This window comes from Bombus bifarius, unplaced genomic scaffold (genome assembly GCF_011952205.1).
Source record: "Bombus bifarius isolate JDL3187 unplaced genomic scaffold, Bbif_JDL3187 scf7180000008039, whole genome shotgun sequence".
NCBI classification, from domain to species: Eukaryota; Metazoa; Arthropoda; class Insecta; order Hymenoptera; family Apidae; genus Bombus; species Bombus bifarius.
The window spans coordinates 171,038-191,247 of NW_022884409.1; the positions used below are offsets into that span (position 1 = coordinate 171,038).

Consider the following 20,210-nt stretch of genomic DNA (forward strand, 5'->3'; position numbering starts at 1 on the left):
ATTCACGAAAGAAACGAAATTCGAATGAGGAGATTAAGTGGCAGTTTAAACCGCTTTTACCGAACGATGTCATTTCTTTGCAACACCCGAGCTAATCTGCATAATAATATCGGCGGCGATTAAAAACGTCTACGTGTATCCGCAGGGGCTGTAAATTAATATTCCAGTGAACTTGAGCAAGTGGCTGGAAATACTCTCTCGGACGCGGCAAGAAACTCGCTAAGTCCCGAGGGTTTCATTAAGATATTTCGACCGAGCAAACGAGCCTTGCTTATTAGAGTTTTCGGCATTAATTAGTATACGACAGAGACGAACTTTGAGCGCCATTTGTTTCGCGTAACAGCCCCTCGTTACTTTTCGCTTCGAGTCGTGCAAACGCGTGTCATTATCCGCCATTACCAACGACTTTCTTCCCGACGTTAAAAAGCATACTTAACGAGCGTGACTTAACACCGTCGCCTTTCCTATACGATGGCCCTGTACACAGACGGAAATATTATCAGAGCAACGTTGAGTTTTGTTAAAACGAAAGCCTTCGGAAATCCTTGAAGTTTCTTCGAGCCAGAGCCGAGTTCAGTCAGTCGGCGAATCGATGGCTTTAATTAAGGAAACGTCTTACAACGGGATGGCTAGGTGTGGCTAGGTTAATGCCCTAATGTATACGCCACCTACATATGCCTGTATTCATATTCGTACATGCACGCGACACGAGATTACACTCACAAAGGACGCCGCAGAACCGACGCATTTCGAGCTGTTCGCAATGCTCCTTACAGCAATCGACTTAGCAGGAATAGTGCTTTCCATCGTGGCATACTCCGCCGATTCGCGCTATCTGCAACGGTAACTTCTCCTACAATCTCAATCGCGATGTAATCCTCCGAGCGTGAACGCGAAGCGGTAAGAAAAGGAAAATTCGGCAAGGGAAAGGAAAAAAGAGAATAAACGGAGTTTTGTGAAATGAATTGCTTATCGACCAACACCTCGCGGTGGCCTATAAAAGTCAGCCAGGTCCTATCTATCCACCGTACAATCTCCCGTTGCCTGGAGGCTCTTACATCGGTTTTCGATCGTAAAACTATTCCGCGCTAGATTTCCTGATTTTATTTACGCTCCGTAAATTGAATCGTCCTTTTTTTTTTAGCACTGACAAAGGATCGTGTAAATTCGTTTACATACGTACAGGTGAATCGCTGTGTATTTAGATCGATGGAAACACGACCATTCGCTGGCTGTCTAGCGATAGCAAGGTACGATTTTATCGAGTCTATCTACGTAGGAACATCGCCTTCAGTGACGTTATTCGACACTCAAATTCAGGTTTCCACGGAATCGAGTCCGAGAGCGATTTAATCGACATCGACGGCAGGCAGCCGATCAGGACGAAGCCAAGCAGCGAAATTGGCCTGCATCGGGGGCGATCAACAACGGTGCGTGAACGACGTTGTACACGCATTTGACACGCACACCAAGGGGTCCCGTGACGTGTCGTACCGCCTTGTTTCCCACGAGTCTGTTGGAGGAACGGGGGCAGCGTTTGAGGAAGGACGGAGAGATCCTGAGAGAAACACATCGAGAGAGAGAGAGAGAGAGAGAGAGAGAGAGAGAGTAATCCGCTTAGCTCGTCCGCGCGCATGCTATGCAACGTCTCTCTTACATTAGAGAGAAGCACCACGAGAGTGCATGTAACATGACCGGAGATATCGAGGATGGAAATAGAGAAGTCCAGTGCGGCGGAAAATCGTGGAACATCGTGATTTGCACGCGTGTCATACGCCTCTCAGAGACGATGATTCATCCAGAATACAGAGCAAGCTAATTTCTAGAGATTATGACGCTCGGAAAGATCTCGTCTGTGGATAATTACGATAATTGCCCTTAAAGGTGCGGCTTCTCTCTTTGCTGATTTTCAATCGGTGCGATGTAGCTACATATACGTACGTACATGCACGGTGTGTATCAAAGGAGGAGAAATGGTTACATTGGCTTCGTTCCAGTTGTCGCAATTTTGTATCGTACGCTGCCGGACTAGTGGCGAATTTTTTTTTCTTTTTTTTTTTTTACCGTGTATTTAAGTCAAGGGAATGATGACCAAAGGGTTATCGAGGGGCCGCGTTATTAGTGGACTCAATATCCTGAATCCAGTCCGATACCTTCGGGGTATTCCACGCAGTTTGACGCCGGATATGAACGACCGATGTCACGTCACTGACAACGATAGATACGTTACAGGCCGTATTTCGACTATTTTGATATCTGTCAGTCGGCACGCCGGAGATCTGACACCTGTCGAAATTAATCGAGCATAGCGAACACGATCGATGAGAAATTTCTTCGAGTAGAAACGATTTCCAAAACGTAGTACACCGTGTGTTTTAACATTCAGCCTTGGCATACCAATTTTCCGATCGAATTTATGTATCCGTATCTCGGGAGAAAAGAAATATGATAGCATAACACCGGGTAAAGGTACACAAAGAAGCAAAATATCGACCGAGCTACATCATACGCTATCAGTGATAGGTTAAGACTCACGTTCGGACCACATTGTTCAGGTGTTTGCTTCTGATAAGCTAGGTTATATGTTTGCAAATATGTATAACCAAGAAGAACAATTTGTAATGAATCAAAGACAATTTCATCGTTTCTGTATTCAAATAACTCTACAACGTTGTTTCTAAATGCATATCTCTCGGATTTGTCGCCATTGTCGTGGCGCTAGGTGCAAACGCCATTAAATCGTATTGTTCTTTTGTGCTATGTATATTTGACGTACAATACACAATCGCGACGCATAATGCTGTATATAATTATTCCGTACTCATCTCAATAAAACAGACGTCTCGAAATCACGATGCATTACAGTATTACACGATACCACGAACAATTACAAAGTGATCATCAAACACTGTATTATATTGTACGTAACTGTGTATCTACATGGGAGTACGCATGCGACGCACCTGCGATCCGTAGAAGAGAGTTGGTAGCAACGCGAGAACGCAGGAACTCGTGTTTTCCGTTCCATCCATGTTATATTCAACTGCTCACAAAGGTTACGATGGATCGTAAATACATTTATGCCGCTGCGTGCTCACACAACCGTTCAACCACGTTCGTTTATATACACGCACACTATCTAATGTTTCACAGTTCGACTACACGGGACACGGTATTCTAAACATACGGATCGCGTAAACATACTTCGACGTCTCAATTAAACTTAAGCTTCGCTACACGAGCGCGCGTCAATCGTGCACGATTTCACTGGAAACCGTGGTGGAAGTAAGAGTCGCGAAAGTCGACTCGAAGCCCTTCGAGTCGTAATTCACGCCATCTCTCGTCCTAAAAAATAACGATTCGTCGTTCAGTTCGATAATAGTTTCGCGCTTTCTACCACCGTAATCGCGTAATTAATTTAACAGATGGGAAATAAGTATGTGCGACATATAAATAAGAGTGACCACGACAAACGAGGCGGATGGAAAGCATTCCACGGACGGCGTAGTGGCGTAGGAAATGAATAAACATCAACATTACGGTGAGTTTTGTGATTTTATTGTTCGCAGCTTTTCTGCCACCATGATGCATATGGCGTCATGCTCGTTTTCGAACGTAGCTGCTTTTATCTCACGATTCAATTCTATATCTGACCTATAAACCCATAATTAGACTTCGTGTGCACAATTGCACGTTAAAATAAACATGACTTTTTATCGTACATAATTGTACGTTTCTCATTTACTTGTTTACCTTCCCTGGGAAATGGCTCTCTGGAAACAGTTCGATATTTATCCGTTTTCATTAAGTTGTATTAATTAATTTCCATCTGCAAGAGGAACGGGAGTAAAGGGAAGGGGCTGAAGAGAGAGATGGAGTTGATATCAAAGTTCAGGATTGCTATATTCCACTTCCCTTGTACCCGATGTGAAATCTATTTCGCCATAATTATACAATACTACGATAGCGTATATATATCGTTTAATTTCTCGTAAGAAACAGTCTTGAGTCGGTTTGACTCTCGAGTAAAGAATTAACATGAAAAATACAAATTACGTGCATATGTGTATACATATACGTAACACCGACTGTGTATCCGATAAAAGTAATGGCGGTATTCCATTGAGCGTAATTCCGACGGTAAATACTAGGTGGGAAGTCAACGATTGCGTGATAGTCGTGATATCTGCCACTAGACTTTCATCCTCTGTTCGATGTACACGAAAACGAGCGCGGGTAATGGATCCATTCGTGGCATGTAATTCGAGTGTTTCGCATTATCCACTGCAAACTCGTGTTCGTGTACATCAGCACGAACTGCATTCGGTGCAATGGGCCGCAACGTGCAACACAGCCTGCGCCAATGCATTGATCTTGAATCGGTAAACTGACTGGAACTGGTCATGAATTCCCATGATTCCGCGTCGATACGTTTTATCGTACGTAGAAATTGTTTTCGCTAGCTAACGACCGTCCGTCATGAAATTTCTGTGCTCGTAAGAAAAGCCATAGGGTGAATACCGAAGGGGGCTGATTTGCATGAAAATGTTCCGTTCATGATAGCTCTATGACCCGTATGTATAACGTATAAATGCGAAATTACGACCAACTGTATTTTATGACCCCAAAAAAAAAAAAAAAAAATTCCATAAAACTCGCTCACGTTTCTGTTATTGGATTATTTGATTTTTTAATTTGCAACGAACCACTGTATGAAATTTGTTCACGATATTTCAAAAAATATCGATGGTCAATCTTAAAAACGTATAAAATTTCCATACGTTCTGATTGTATTCATATCGTGCAAGCGAAGTCTATAATCGTAGTATAATTCGGAATACATTTTTTTTTAAACGGTAATTTCCCAACGTTCGATTCGATGTTTAGAAATTACCTGCATATCTAAGGGATGCTAGCAATTACCCCGCGCAACTATAATATGCCTTGTATGTATGTAATTGCTCCGGGAAGCGAGAAAGTGAATATGTCCGCAGACGTGTAACATTTAGAGATTACCTGGGTGGCCTTAATAATTGGCTAAAGGCATCTTATAACGCTATATATTACGTGTAATCGCTAAAACGTTATTACTGGAAAGTGCTTGAAATATCAATTTTCCACAACCTCCTCGTATCGAAGATTGATTAAATTTAAAAATTACACTTATATATAATGTATACAAAGGTTAATGAAACATAATGAAACTCAAATTTACTTCCATTTGAGATCTAACATGAAAAACCTAACGATAAAATGTTTTTGATTAGAAAAGGCGGAGGAGTTTGGTGAAATCGAAGGACATTAAAGTCAGACTAAAACGAAGCGTGGAAAATTAATCCCTTGCGCAATTGCGCCGTAAAATGGCTGGAGATTGCGTTTGTCTGTCGTAAGGGGAAGGTGCAAATCCGCGTGGGAGATGCTCGCAGGTTCGGAATCGCGCAACCGTGCTTTCGCTCACGCACGCGAACATAACACACCCCTGGTCTCGCGCCGTCGTAGAATTTGCATATTTATGACTGTTTATAATGTATAATTGACGGGAATCCGCATACCATCGGGCTAAAGCTACTGGGCTGAAGGCTACACTGCCTTCTGCGAGCCGCCAAATCAGATTACCGGCTTTGCATTTTGGCTCGACCTCGGTCACCACCACCACCGACCGCGACCTTTCCCCGTCTCTCACTTCCTCTTTCTCTTGCTCTCCCTTTCATCCAAAACTCGGTCTCGCGACTAACGCATTTTTCCCCTGAATATTCTTCGGTCCCTGTTTGCCAATTGGCGCGAGGGCCAAACCACCGCTGATTTCTTTTTTTCTTTTTGCAACTTGGTCGCCGGTTGAGGGTGCAATTAAAACCGACGCGGCGCGGCGCGTGCACGGAAGTGGTTAAGGTCTTGACAGAGCCAGGTCGCTTTTTCACCTGTCAAGTGCCTCATGGACAGACGTGAATTTTACAGCCACGCAATTATGCAAGAAGAGGAACCGCGCGATGCCCAGCTGCCACTCGCGACTCGTCAACGCGCGCGAGCACAGCCTTCACGCTCTTAAACGTGATTATCAGGACGATGAATTATTCAGGAAGCTGTCGTATAATTGTTTGTTGTACCTCGTCGAGGTAGAAGACTCGTCGAAATCTTGGACGTTGCATCGTGTTAATTTATTTTCGACCTCGTGTTTCGTGAATGAAGATGTGGCTCTTTGTTGTTGCGCTGGTCAATCTTGATAATGTCCGTCCAATCCGGAGGTGGACGCACCTTCGTACTGTCCTCCAATCAGCTTATCCGGATAAAGCGTTGCGACAAGCGGCTCCGACAAATTCACGCGTGACGTTAGATCACCGTCCGACATCTCTTCTAACACAATTGCTCTTACCATTTCACGGTTTCCTGCGTTGCGGTTTAACTCTGGATTCTCTTTGACGTTTCTCGAACGTTGCATTCTCCGCATTAGATCCTCGCGTGCCAGCAAAAAGCTTAATCCATCTGCAAAGGAATCTTTGTTTTTGCAAGTTCGTTTTCAGCTCCATTCGCAGCGCTCGAGAATCCGGATAAAGCTGCTATCGTTCTTCGCGTGGAGCTCGCGAACCAAGCTCTAAAATACACGCGATTTCGCCATTGCTGACGCGAATTTCGCGAGTAGGAATCAAAGTTGCTCGTCTTATTTCACATTTACTACAAGCGAACTACAGTACAAAAATACTACGTCTCCTTTCGTTCGAGGCGCACAACGTTCTTGATAAAAGGTCGCAGGCAGCTAATTTTCTCGTTAACGAGAACGACTGTTTCGTACGCGTGAAGAACGAGCTTACGCGCCGTTCTCTTTGCAATTTCTGCACTACGACTGCTGTAAAGTAGCTTACATCGTGTCCGCGCTCGAAAACTTTAGCTACGTAACCTCTGACATCACCTACTTTGCTAAAGCGCTTTCTGGCCAACCAATTTCTGCTACCTCATCCTCTACCGCGTTTCGCGGTCTCTTCCATTCCGCCACAGTTTGCTGGCAACCTGAAAAATTTTTGCACTCGTATCTGTAGCGCTTGTTCTGGCTTTCACAGCTAAGAGTGTGTATTTTTAAGCGAACGTGTTTCCGGCGATACTTTCAAGTTTTCGCAACTACCTATCAAACACGGCGCTTAGATTTTGAATAATTTATCGTTGCAAATGTGGTGTTTGAAATTTTGTCTACGAGGCTGAGGTTTGCTCCGCGTGAAAATCCATCGCTACGAAAATAAACGCTACGAGACAAAGATTGGTAGAACTACAATGGATGCAAAATTGATCATTCAAATGCGTCAAGACGAAGAACGCCGAGTATTTCGTGCGACTCTCTCTATTCAAAGGTAATAAAACGGATAATAAAATACAGAATGGCCAGAGGTAGTTGATGGTATAACAAATTTTCATGGCTAATGCCAGCACGCGCCCAAGAGTGTGTTAAAAGTGAGAGGTGTAAATTTCTACATCGAGAAACACGCATAAATGTTGGAGCATACAAAGAGGAGCGAATGAAATGGACGTGTACGTTATGCCGAGAACAAAACTTTTGACGGTCGAAATCGTTTAACAAACATTTCGCGATAATGGAATTTCATAGCCGATTCATCGTCAGTGCGTTGCAGCGGTGAATTTTTTTGTACTTTTGTTTCAATGAAAATTAATGGATAACGCGTACGATTCGACGATCCTGAAAATGAGCATAAATTTCACGACATTATACACGTAGCAACCACCGCACGTTCCGCGGATGCAATTCACCGCATAGAATCGCGGCGTAAGCTTGTGCAATCGGAAAAAGCGTGCGTTAAAGAGGAAACGCGTGCGGAATGGCAACGAAAAAGGGGAAACATGCGAATTGAATAGCTGGCCGAAGCCATGCGTGATATAACGTGGCGACGAGGTCCGAACGGGACACGACAAATGGCTCGCCATTTGCGAAATAACGCATCGATAAACCTGCTGGCAAAACGAACGTCAGAATCGTTTCCTCTAGCCGTTTCAGCTTCGCCTCGGCTTCGAATTCGCCGTCGATTCATTTGAATAGGAGGGTGTGGTCACATCTTTCGAGCAAGAAAATGCTCGGCATTTCGTATTCATCCATAAAGACCATGACTTCCCAATGAGAAGCGCTCTTTCCGGAAACGCTCTTGAACTTTCATCGATCGTCGACCCCTTGCCATTATGTGAACGATTTCCTCGAGTTTTGCTTTCTGCCAATAACTCCAATGGACCACCGAAAATTTCCCCAACCTTTTCCGGTGACATAGTCCGAGCTCACGTCGAGAAAATCCTTGCTTCTTCGCCCTTCTTCGCCCTTCTTTGTCCTTCTTCGCTATCTCCTCCCTCGCGGTAACGTCGAAGTCTCAGGAAAATTTTCCAGCATAGCCCTCTTTGTTCCGAGAGGTCTTTGTCCAGCCAATGGAAATATTGGCCGCCAACCAAATTGCGTGGCTCTTCGTGTCGCATTCGGCAGTACGAAGGGAAGGAGTGGTACAGGGAATCGAAAGAGTGCTGCACGCTAGCGAATTTGAAAGAGAACGAGAGAGGAAGAGAGGGTGGCAACGGGTGAGAGAGTCAGGCTGCGATACGGTGAGAAGGAAGAGAAGGGTGAAGGTTGCACGAGGTAGACATGGGCGTGCCAGGCACTGTTTGGTCTCCAGAGAGAATAGAGAGGGTGCAAGAGGGTCTGGTTGCCGGAGAGTGACTGGATAGATCGGCGTCAAAGAGGGAGGCTGATGTATATGCATGCTACTCCTGGGTCAACGGGATGGCCCGAATTACCATAAACACGCTAGATAGTAGGCTAACTGCCGCTGTACCTCTTCATCCTTGCCCATTCTCCACCCTCTCTGGCCGTCTACCTCTTTCGATTCATCAAACTCCGTCACGAATTTCTGCACTCTCATTGTTTACTATCGAGACAAGTTTCGCGTTTTCATAGCCTAGCACGCTGTTTATCCCTTTTACGACACGTTGCCCTCCATTGCGTACACCTTTTTCATTATCTCGCTAACTTCTGACAACATTTCCATTTCAATTTTAGAAAAGTTTCCGTTACATTTACTGAGAGAGCAGTCGCAGCATTTTAATGCTCGTGTTCGTCTCATCGTCGACTCGTACCTATAGAGAAGTTAAATATTTATAAACGTACAACTCGCGAAATTGTCAGGTTATTACAGCTTCCAAATTACAGACTTCGATTATATATTCTATCTGCCGAGTTTCACGATCATCCGACTCTCACACTGGTAGCCTCTATTTATCGACCTTTGCTGTAGCAGATTACAGGGATCTGTCTCCTTGGTGTTTCTCTCAGTATGCCGGGCAAAGGGCAAGGACAGCCTTTAACGTGCCGTCAGCTTTATTCGTTCCACGGCCGCGTTTGATCGATTCTTCCGTTCGAAGTCTCAAACACCTAGTCCAAGTTGTTCTTTGAACCCTCCACTGACCTGTAATGGAAGAGAAGATCCGGTTCTTGGACCGTGGACTTTTTCATGGTTCGTGGCTGATATCGAATTTAATATTCGCTTCGTTTGCGCTGTCGCGTATTAAAGGCAGGATCAAGTGGCAAACGTCAGAAATCGACAAGCTGTTTTACACGTAAAAGAAGGAAACTCTGACGGACGAGAAAATTCCGTGAACGCAAATTCGAGAAAGTAGAGGATAAAACAACGTTCCAATGGACGCATTGTTCACGAAACGCTGGAACGAACTGTATCTGCATTGGATCTGGCCGCAAAGTTTATTAGTAGAACCGTCCGAAGTTGTCTGTTACTTTCACCTTGCAGTTGCACGTCGTTGCACGCACAAATCACCCGGCGCCACACTCGATCGGTTACTTTCCCACAGGAATCACCGACCGAACGCTCGCGAAACAGATAACACGATTTGAGACTACTCGGAACCGCAGAGAATTCGTTCGTTCTCCACTTGGCAACTCTGGTTCTCTACAAAACCAAGTTGCACGACGCGGTCACTTTTTTTTTTATCCCTTTCCTCTTTACGATTTATTCGATCGAGTTCACGTAAATCTCGTCGACGAAAATGCCGAAAGATATTATTAGGAATAATTCCGCGATATTATGGCGCTTCTTCGACAAAGCAATTAGCCCGAGGATCGATAAACGCTGTATCCGGCGCGATGCCAGTGACTCGTGTGTCATTCGAGCTTTTGCGGGCGGAAAAGATAGTCGCTTTGTAATTCGTATTGCCGTTGAACGCGTTTAATACAGAGGATGAAGCAAAGCGGAACCATTAAAAGGGTAGTTGAAATGGCAGAGCAAACTTGCCAAACGTTCATTATCTATTCGCGAGTTGCTTCGGTCCTGTGTTGTCCAGAAATCGTTTCCCAGCTAAACCGATCGCGGCGTCGTATTAAAAACGCGTTCAAGGTCCTTGCTGAATTCTTCTGTTTCGCGATTAACTAGTGACTAATTAAAGAGAGCGTAAGCAAGCAATCGCCAGTGATTACATCTTTCCCGCGTATCTCGAGAAAACGAAGACGGAAATTTCGCAAGGAAAAGTCCAAGGTCTCGACGGCGCTCTCGAATGTTAGTTCGACTCTTGGCGGAAAAGCGCGAGCAGCGAAGCGTGTAGAAAGCGTTTCAACGATGCCTGGCGTTCACCAGATTCTCGGCTGGGTCAGGAAGGGAACTCTAAGGAATGCAATTTTCCTCGGATGTACTTTGTGCTTTCCGTCGTTTTCACGATGAACTTTCTCGTCAAGGCCGATTACCAAGATACCGAGGCCACGATCGATATTGCGTTTGCGAAACGGCCACATTCTTGCACGGTCAATTTCGATGATCTATCGACCGGTCCTTGCCCTTAACAAATTTCATCCAGCTCCCTTATTTATTACCCGAATTCGCGAGCGAGAAGAACAGTTAAATGAAGAACGATTCACAACGTGAACAATCGCTCACAGTACACTTGTGCTTTAGTAGCCGTGAATAGTCTTGCAAGGGATCTTCGGAATTCAAAACGGCGAGAATTTCATTCCACAGTCTCGTTTCATAAAATTTCACGTTCACGGACGTCTTCGATGGGCTCCCAGAAGGACACTCGAATCGCGACACCTTGAATTGAATATTAAATCAACGCGCACGACAAAGTGCGACGAACTTGGTATTATTTTTACCGAGAGATCAGAGTGTTTCCCATCTCTTACTTTCGCGCGAGAATTAGCGCGAAAGAAGATGCGCTACCGAGATGAAGTTATTATTGGTAGAATTATTTTAGATTAAACTAAGGGAATAAAAGCTCGGTAGGTCTAGGTAGGGCGAAGAAACGAGAGGAGTAAGCTTGAAAGACAGGAAACTCGGAAAAGCAGACAACGAGGAGGCAGACAAAGAGTCTGAGACAGAGCCTACCCGGATAAAACCGCGGCCCCCTGCGCATATTCTCCGGACGAGCACGACGAAGAACGAAAGACGAGAAAACGAAACGGCGTGCGACGGAAATCTGATATCCGCGGGGGTGGCAAGACTTTTTAAAGTTATTTAAATTAAATAGACTGTTGGGAAGGTGGAAAAGGCACGAGGGAGGGAGGAGAGAGGAAAAAAAAAGAAATGAGAGCAAGGAAACGTGGAGGGTGAGATAAGGGTTGATTGTAAAGAGGGTAAAGGTCGAGGCGAAGAGAGAAGAAACCCCGTCGGTATTGATAGCGACAACACCCCCGGATAAAATATAACGCGCGTCTCAGCGGAGGGAATTAAAAGGTGTTTCTGCCCCCTTTTAACGGCCTCGCCATCGTCCTCCGACTCGAATACGCAAAAAGCCAGACCCCTTCGAGGTCGATGCCGGAAGAGGGTTCTTCTTCCCATTGAACGCCGCTGTCTGCTATCTCGGTTCTCTGTTCAGTCTTCCAGGATGGAAGAGAACAACAGATAATAACTCCCTTTATACTTCTTAGCTGGTACATCCTTGGGAAACGCGAACACCCATCAACGTTCACGAAATTACGATCTCTTTGGCCCTATTTCGATACTTGACGAGTCGTAGCTTTGTTCGGTCCGTAGATACCATACTTCAACTGTATTAGAAGTCAGGATTGATTTTCGCGAGACCTTTGTATCTCGCCCTGCACGATCCGTTGTACGTCCCTCGTGCGACTAATCGATTTCACCGCGTCCATTACACGCCGCTGGTGTACAGACTTCGTTTCGTATGCCTGGGATTCTCGAGCCGCCGGCAGAGTTCGTAAACTGGTGTATGCTTAGCGATCCGAGTAACCTGATGGATCGATCATCCATTTCCACCCACTCCATCCCTCTGTCGGCGTAAATAGGATGGTATTAAGTTCCCAATAAAAGTGGGAGCGATTCGAGAACGGCGTAATTCAACGTAGATCTCGAGCTGCTCTCTAGAGGCTAGGCCTCGCCCCAATCCGTAGAGTTCCAGTTACACCAAAGTTTCGGCGGCAATAATGGACGCTGTCGGTCCGAAACTTCGAGTATTGTTTTATCGCTTTTAATACTCACCCTTCGTATAACGCAGAGCAGGTACCTATCGCCTCGTCCGACTTCCATTTCCACAGCCCTTTCCGCTCTTCGTCCTTGCCAACCTCGCTCTAATCCCTACCCTGTCTTTTTCTATGGCGGTGCTCCGCGATAAGTGATTTCGTATGCACGAAAGCGGCCCGAGGTTCCCTTAATTTTAACGCTCGTAAAACCCGACCCGTGACTCACGATTGCTCCGACAAGCAGGCAATTTTTCGGACCGACTTCTTACACGTTACCCACTCGGCTTACTTGATGAGCAGTCGTTCGTGTACTAATTTTTCGCCAGACAATTTATTCCGTCTCTCCGGAGGTGTCGCGACTGTGTTCTAACAAAACTGATCGTTAAGACAATCAATGCGGGACAGAAGAGCGAAACAGTGACGCTTCCTCTGAGCTCGTTCGAATTCGAGCGAAGAAGTAATTAAAGTTGGCTTTCCTAATTAACGTTGCAGTATCCACCGTCGTTTCTCCGTAGCATCGTTCCTAATTGCGCATTGCAGCACACGGCTCGATATGAGCAGCGACCTGACGAGGAGGGCAAGTGAGACGAAAGGAGGACGATAAATCAGGTGTAGCGATCAGCCAGCAGCGTGACGAAAACCAGTCGCTGTTATCGCAGATGCTAATCAAATAAGATCCACTGAAAGTGCCAAAGTACCATTGAAAATTGACCCCATTCCGGCGTAGCTGCTCTGTGTGTCGGTAATCGCCGATAGAAAAGCTCATCGAGTAGCGCTTCTCGATGGAATCTCGCGTTTGATCGCGGACATAAAACAGTGGGAGGTGAATCCTCTCGTATTAATTGAAAAGCCGCGGTGGGGCGCAACAATGAAGGGACCGAACGCGGTCGGCGTTTCCGCATTACGCGGATAATATTTTGTCCGGAAGCGGCCGGGTGAACGTCACCGACGCCGCTGGCCGTTAATTTTCCCGAGTGTAGACCGAAAGGGCAAGTGCGAAACGTGTGTGTGGCCGAGAGGGCAAAGAGAATAGAAGAGAAGGAAGGACGAACGAGCGAAAGGGGTACAGGGGACCGGGGAAAGAGACGAGTCGGTAATTTATGGTAGAAGTTTTGATATACTGCGCATTTAGGGTAGAACTTTAAAATATTAAAATAGCTACGGCGATACGATAGAGGCTTGAACCGCGACGGGAGATTTATCATGCGCGGGAGATATCGTCGTGTATAAAGGTTGCGACACAACAGCAACACCCACCCCTCCGACTCTCGAACGCTGTCTCTGTTTCTCTAACAGTAGTCGACACCGCGACACTTTGCCGTACACTCACACCTACTACTTCTCCTCTATGCCCATGAATACATCGCTGGGTTTAGCTTGGTTCGAATGCGATTTCGCCCCCATCGTGTCTCGTCGCGGAGATTCATACACCCGTGTTACCCGATTCATCGACCCTCCTGCTAGCGCGTGATATTTTAGAGCCGAGGGGGACCCCGAAGCACGCCCGTTCCTTGACCGATACCGCGATCTAGACGACCGATCTCCAACGAGAGACCTTCCGTTCATAAATTCACCAACCCGTGCCAAGATATACGCTTTATGAATATGCGTCGCCATAGTTGCTCGATAAGGAAAGGTCCCGAAAACGACGTTATCACGGTGCACGTCGTTGCGTCCTCAATGGTATTCTTTGCGTGACGTTTCTCGTGTCGGAGGGCAAACACAATGACCCACTATCGAACCGTATCGGAATTACTCGTTCCAATGGAAAAGATTCCCGGCCGATTAGTTGTCCGAATGATATAGAAAAGTTGCTATATAGTTGGCAACATGTCGCGATGAAAGAGTTCCTTCGAAGAAGAAAAGCGTAAAATTACGTAATCGATGATCATCGACGGTAAGTCATGAATCACGTGGCAAACGACGTGACCTACTGCCACGGTCTTAGTTATACGCGCAACCCTTGGTAGTGGATGATACAAAAAAAAAAAAAGCAGCACCCTCGAGGAACGTAACCCTACTTGGTGTAGGGTACGTGCGGGCTGAAAGTGCAAGCCAGAACGACGATACCACGCAGCATGTGGGGCCGCATATGGCGCGTGGCTTGCCATTGTTAAAGGCGCGGCTTACCTAACTGACTTTACGGTTGACCGTAGTTCCAGGGAGAATCCAAGCTGTCCTCCTGGGGCCCATGTGTGCAAGGTGTCCTGGAACGATTCATCGATAACTATCGTTGGTCGCAACTCTCGTTACGTTTTTACCGCGTTCGTTCTACGCTGTCGGCAACGAGTTCGAAGAATGGATAAACGCGTTTGCTGCTGAAATGCTTTCAATCGTTTCGCTGGAAGGGACCCTTTAAAAAGTCGGATAATTTTTCGTCGTTACGTAACGTTACTAGTATCTGGGTTATCGGAGTAACTCTCCCCTCGAGAGGCACGTACGAAACGAACGCGTCGAACGGTTTTGTGATTTCGTTAATTAAATCGATTCATTTAGCCGTGAATTCGTTATTATGCAACAATCTTGCCAGCAGCCTCGCCGGGCCAATTCGTTGAGAACGATCGTTACCCCGATTGTGTGGGGTGTTGGAACGTTGGAAGTCGGAGTTAAGAGAGAGTAGCATCGCGAACAGTATTTACCGGCAAAGAAAATCGTGCTGCCGTTAGTTGCAGGGACGCGCGTCGGGAATTCCTCTTCGACTTAATTGCGTACCGTGCATCTCATCAGCGAGAAAGACGGTGGATCCAACTCGGGGCGCTTGGGAAACTGTACCAGGAAACAAATTGCAGTTTTATCCAGCGATAGTTTTCATTTCTCGCGAATCACCGATCGCTCGGGCGAACAATGCGCAATTCGACGCGAAGCTTTTTAAAGTTATCTCCCCGATGGCGCGGAAGGCGACGCTGCCTGCCAGTTGGAAAGTATGAATACTAAGGGGTGTCTGTAATTCACGGGGAAGGACCAGCATAGCAATCAGCGATTCTCTCGAAAAGGAGGAGGAAACTAGGACGCGGGACATTTAAATTATGCATTCCTCCTGAAGAGGAGGAACTCGATAGCGGTGGGAACGAGATGAGGTGAGGAATGGAAGGAGGCGGTGGTAGTTGGAGAATCGAGCACGCGGCAGCTAGAAATCGCGCTTGCATAACGGATAAGCCTGCGAATCGATATACGCGTCGCATTCCCTTTGCCTGAAACTCAACAGGCTCCGTGGAATCGCAGAAGCTCGAAGCGGGAACGCAGTCGAGTGCATCTTGTTGGTCGATTATCGGCTACGTAACCAGAGCGTATTTAACTCGTTACCGAATCCTCAAACCGCTGCGTGCTCCTCCGACGTACAAACAAGAGCGAGCGTTCACCAGGAATGACGAGAAGAGGGGCTCGAATAATCTCGAACGCTCCACTTCGTTCTTCGGTTATTCTGCGCGGCTGTTTCCGTTAATTAAGAGCAGTACGTAGCTTGGCCGCTCTCGCTCCGTTGCCTCGCAGCGCAATCGCGTCTCTCCTGTTTCCGCCGTTGGATAAATAGGTGTCCACTTTCAGGCATTAGGAATTCCCCGATGTCCCTTGTAATTTAATCGCCGATACGATACGATGCAGGATGGTTACTCGATAAACACACGAACCGCGTTTACGAACCGACGTAAAAGGCGTTCGAGTAGAGGCAAAAACTTTAACACGATGGCGAAACGTCTATTTATCTACGACTGAAAATTCAACTTTCGTGTCGTGTATGCTCGAACTGTTCCCGTCTCTTGGCCTGACCAGCTCTGTTTTGATGGTTAATGCACTTAACTTCCGGATAATCAAACGAACATTGTTTGCCGAGTTACGAAACGCCGTACCATGCGAAATAGAGTTAGAAGCCGCACACTGTGTGCAACCGCGCATATCCTTTGGGACACCGAGAACCGGTCCATCCGACAAGCTGTACGTCAAGTACATCACAGTCCGGACAACCGAGAGGCGGTGGGACCTGCGGGAACCTGAGGATATTTGAAAAGCGTCCTAGGCGTCCCCCTTCTACGCCAAAGTTCCGACTTTCCTCCACCTCCTCGCGTCTTTTCTCTTCCGTTCGCTGTTTGTACTTTCGGCCGCTCGTTGGCTTTTCACCGACTGGCTTAACTCGCGTAAACCGAACGACGATAACTCGTTTAGAAAGGTCACTGTCACAGCGCACGCGTTACTCGCTGGTTTACGCGGCTTAATCGCTAGAGTTACGCTTGAAACCGCGTTGAGTGGTCGCTCGTAACTTACCGGAAGTTTGACGATACAATTTAGCGGTCGGATAAGTGGATTGTGGAGCGTTCCCTGTCGCTTCCTGGCGATTGGTTTCCTTTTGTATCGCAGAGATGCGTGACGTACGCGTGAAAATAAACGATATTTCATTTGGATCGAAAACTCGATGATCGTTCGAGCAAGAAAGAGGAACAATGAATGAGAGAGGGTGGGACAGGAAATATTTGCCAGTATTATATAATGGGAAGATAGGAGGAGGAAGGAAAAAGGAAGTTAACGGGAGGAGGAAATGGAAAACGAGCTCGTTTATCGGTGTGAAAGGGAGCGCGGAATGGCGAGGACAGATTGAAACACACGGTGGCTTTATGGAAAGCAATGGGAAGGGTGCGTGTATCAAGCTGGTTATCGATAATCGAAATTATCCTGAATTATTATTAGTTTGTGAGTTGGAAGCGATGGCTCGATCTGTCCCTTCTACCGGATTCCATTAGATTATACGATACTGTTCCATCTATTCGGTCAGGAACGGTCGTCTATTAGCTAAAATCCATTTTAACCCAACGAAAAGCGAGCACGCATTCGCGCGCGCAGTGACGCGACCCAACTTACGAGCGAGTGGATTAACGGAGAAGTAGGTTGTCGGCGAAGTTTAGATTACGTCGAAGTTGGGCTCGAGCTACGTTAATTTGCGCCAAGCGACGATTACAATAACGTCGCTGATCTCTCGGGATTTCGGCCGGCAGGTTTCCGCGAAATATCGCGCAAGTACGAAGTGTTGCGGTCCGCGGCTGTTCGTAACTTGCGCGCTGTATGTCACTGACGCCTTTGCGAACTCAACGATTTCAGCTAGCTACCAGTTATCAGAAGTTACCGTCTCGCCTCGATAACAATCACGCTCTCTCGTCATTTACGAACCGAGTTCTCGATCGATGGAAATATTCCGCTTCCCGAAACATCCGTTCGTGCGGAATCGGTAACGCGAAACAAAGGAGGAATATAAAGCGGCGGAGCGTGGGTTGAAATTTTTGAAAAGCGTGTCTCGAAACGGTAATAACGGAGCGCGGGCCTGTTTTATATTCCTTCCCATTGTTCCCGAGCGAAAGATGCGTTCCGCACGCCATATCACGGCAAATTCGTTCGGGCTCGTTCCGGCGGTGAACGGTATGGCCAATCCGACCGCGGCCCTCGCCGGACGACAGTTTAATACGCATCAAATGGTCGAGATGCGCTGCATGGGGTAGTAGAATGAAAAAAAAATAGGCGAAAGCATTCCCCTTGGTATATAAATCGCGATGGCGTGCAGGATGACGCGTACGTGCCGACTTTACACGGAACGCGAGCCTCGATTGGCGTTTTGATTTGATCCCGAACGTGAATTGGGTTGAACTGGCTCGAGCTGGCGTATAACACGGGGACACGCGAACTCGTGGCGTCTCCGAGACGTTCGATGTCTTGGAAGGCGCCGCTGGCTCCGATCTAATGGAGACGTTTCCCAGTACGAGACTTGATTTACAATTCGATCGGACTTAGCAATAAGTTTCGTCAGCCGGTATTACCTGTCAGGTGTGTCAGCGGACCGATTGCCTCGACCGCTATTTTGTCGTACGATCGATCGTCCTAGCACCCCTAAACGAGCCGCTATACCTGCCCAGGTGGAGAACGGATGCCGTTGGCATCCAACAGGAACTCGATGCTTTTGCCACCGGCTAAACTTGTATCGATAATTCACGTTAGCTTCCACTCAAGTTTCGCGAGGCTTGGAACAAGTACTTGTCGCGGTGGTTTGGACGGTATGGCCGACGGAAATTTACTTCGTTAGGAATTCGATTGGAACGTTCTTCGACGTTGAACACGACGACGACGCTTCGATAAGGCGCATCGTCGGTCGATAAATTTTTGACCATCTCGAGTCGGGTGACATACGTAGCCTGTACGATATACCGAGACATGTTGGAGTATTAACGAGACATTCTGCTACCCTGGATAAGGTCTACAGCATATCCTGGCCATGCTTTCAAGCTCTTATCCTCTCAAAATTCTGTTAAGTCGCCGATTAAAATGCTATAAGGTACAAAGTTTGACAGTTAACCGACCTATTTTCACGATACTTTTATTAATTCATTTAATGATCATACGATACAGCATGTGCAATGATTAAAGCACATTTATGATAGGATGAAATTGAACTAAAAAATTCCCAACGGAGCTGAGAATCGTTCCCGATGCAATTGACACTGCAATTACATAATTGTTAATACAATTGCACGAGTGAAACAGTATTTATAAGCTCTCGTTACTGCGATTTGCGTTGAAAATTCTACGTGTTGGGTATTGATATCCTCTCTCAAACTCTCCAAGCCACGATACGATAAAAAACAAAATGTCCTCGTAGTTATCGTTTCCATTTTCGTGGCAATTTTCGATTTCCCCTTCGATCTGCAACGATTTCCGTCGATTAAAATGCACGCCAACACGTCCAGGACCACTGAACGGAAATACGATCAACCTGATGGATTAGGTCGCTACCCAATCCAGCTAAACTCATTCCGTTCGAAATTCAAGCGCTGAAAGGAAAATTAAAATCTCTCTGCTAATTTGATTATCGTTCGACAAAATAAACGTACGCGTCCATACCTCTACGCTCTTGGCCAGTGATTTTGCTGCGAAAAACGTATCGTCGAAGTTACAAAATAATTACTTTATACGAGCTACGGATATACACGATGTAGTACAGCTCTGCGGCATTCAAGATGGAAGAGGAACGAGGAGGACGAGAAACTCCTTTCGCAAAATTAATTCAGGATTAACATTGACCTCCCGAGTTTCGATCGGTGGTTGCGGCCATGGTGGTGCCAGTGGTCACCGGGATATCAACTATGAAGCAGACCGCGATACAGAAGCAGCTTGGTTACCGTGCACCGTGACCCCTGTCGTTGTACCGTGTCACGTGCACCTACCACACGTGGTTGGTGGCTTGTCAGTTCTGCGTTTGACAGCGTACACGTGCTAGCTTTTCTCGTGGATGTCTCGTAGCGTGAAGTACGATCACAGCGAACGCGAGAACTTTCAACGAACTCCTGACTCCTTCGAATAATCTAGAATCTCCGATTTACAAATGAATTGTTATGGAATTAAAGCGACAAAACTTGGATGTACCGACGTTTAATTGGTGCCTGTTACACGGAGCGCTGACAATTCCCGTAGCCGCGGAGATGTTCCAAAATAATGTCGGATTTTCCCAAGGGACGGTGAGATCTAAATGGTCGGTTTCGAGAGTAACGGAACAACGAAGGCAAAGTCAGGATGTCCCGATGGTTACAAATTTTTCAAGAGAGCCACGCAACGAAAGAGAATGGGAATTTCGGTGCGGTGTCGCGGCCCTAGTGATAAATCCTGGTGAAAGATGACCCTCGGTGCTCCTGGGACGAGGATTTCCTGGCGCGCGAAACCGAGTCCTCGTGCTGTCTAGCCTGAGGGGTGATGGCGTGGGGGTGGTGTCGTGGGCCAGCAGAGG

At 46.6% G+C, this 20,210-nt stretch overlaps 1 protein-coding gene across 4 annotated transcripts in view; it reads left to right on the plus strand.

Moving 5' to 3' along the window:
* LOC117207582 overlaps positions 1-20,210 on the plus strand; it is a 229,818-nt gene that overhangs the window by 56,222 nt on the left and 153,386 nt on the right. Inside the window, exon 1 of one of the 4 annotated variants that reach the window (XM_033447930.1) lies at positions 3,159-3,541. The exons of the other annotated variants lie outside the window; for them this stretch is intronic. The gene's annotated coding sequence lies outside the window, so the exon portion shown is untranslated. Of the gene's footprint in view, positions 1-3,158; positions 3,542-20,210 lie in introns of those variants that run through there. 4 annotated transcript variants of the gene reach the window in all.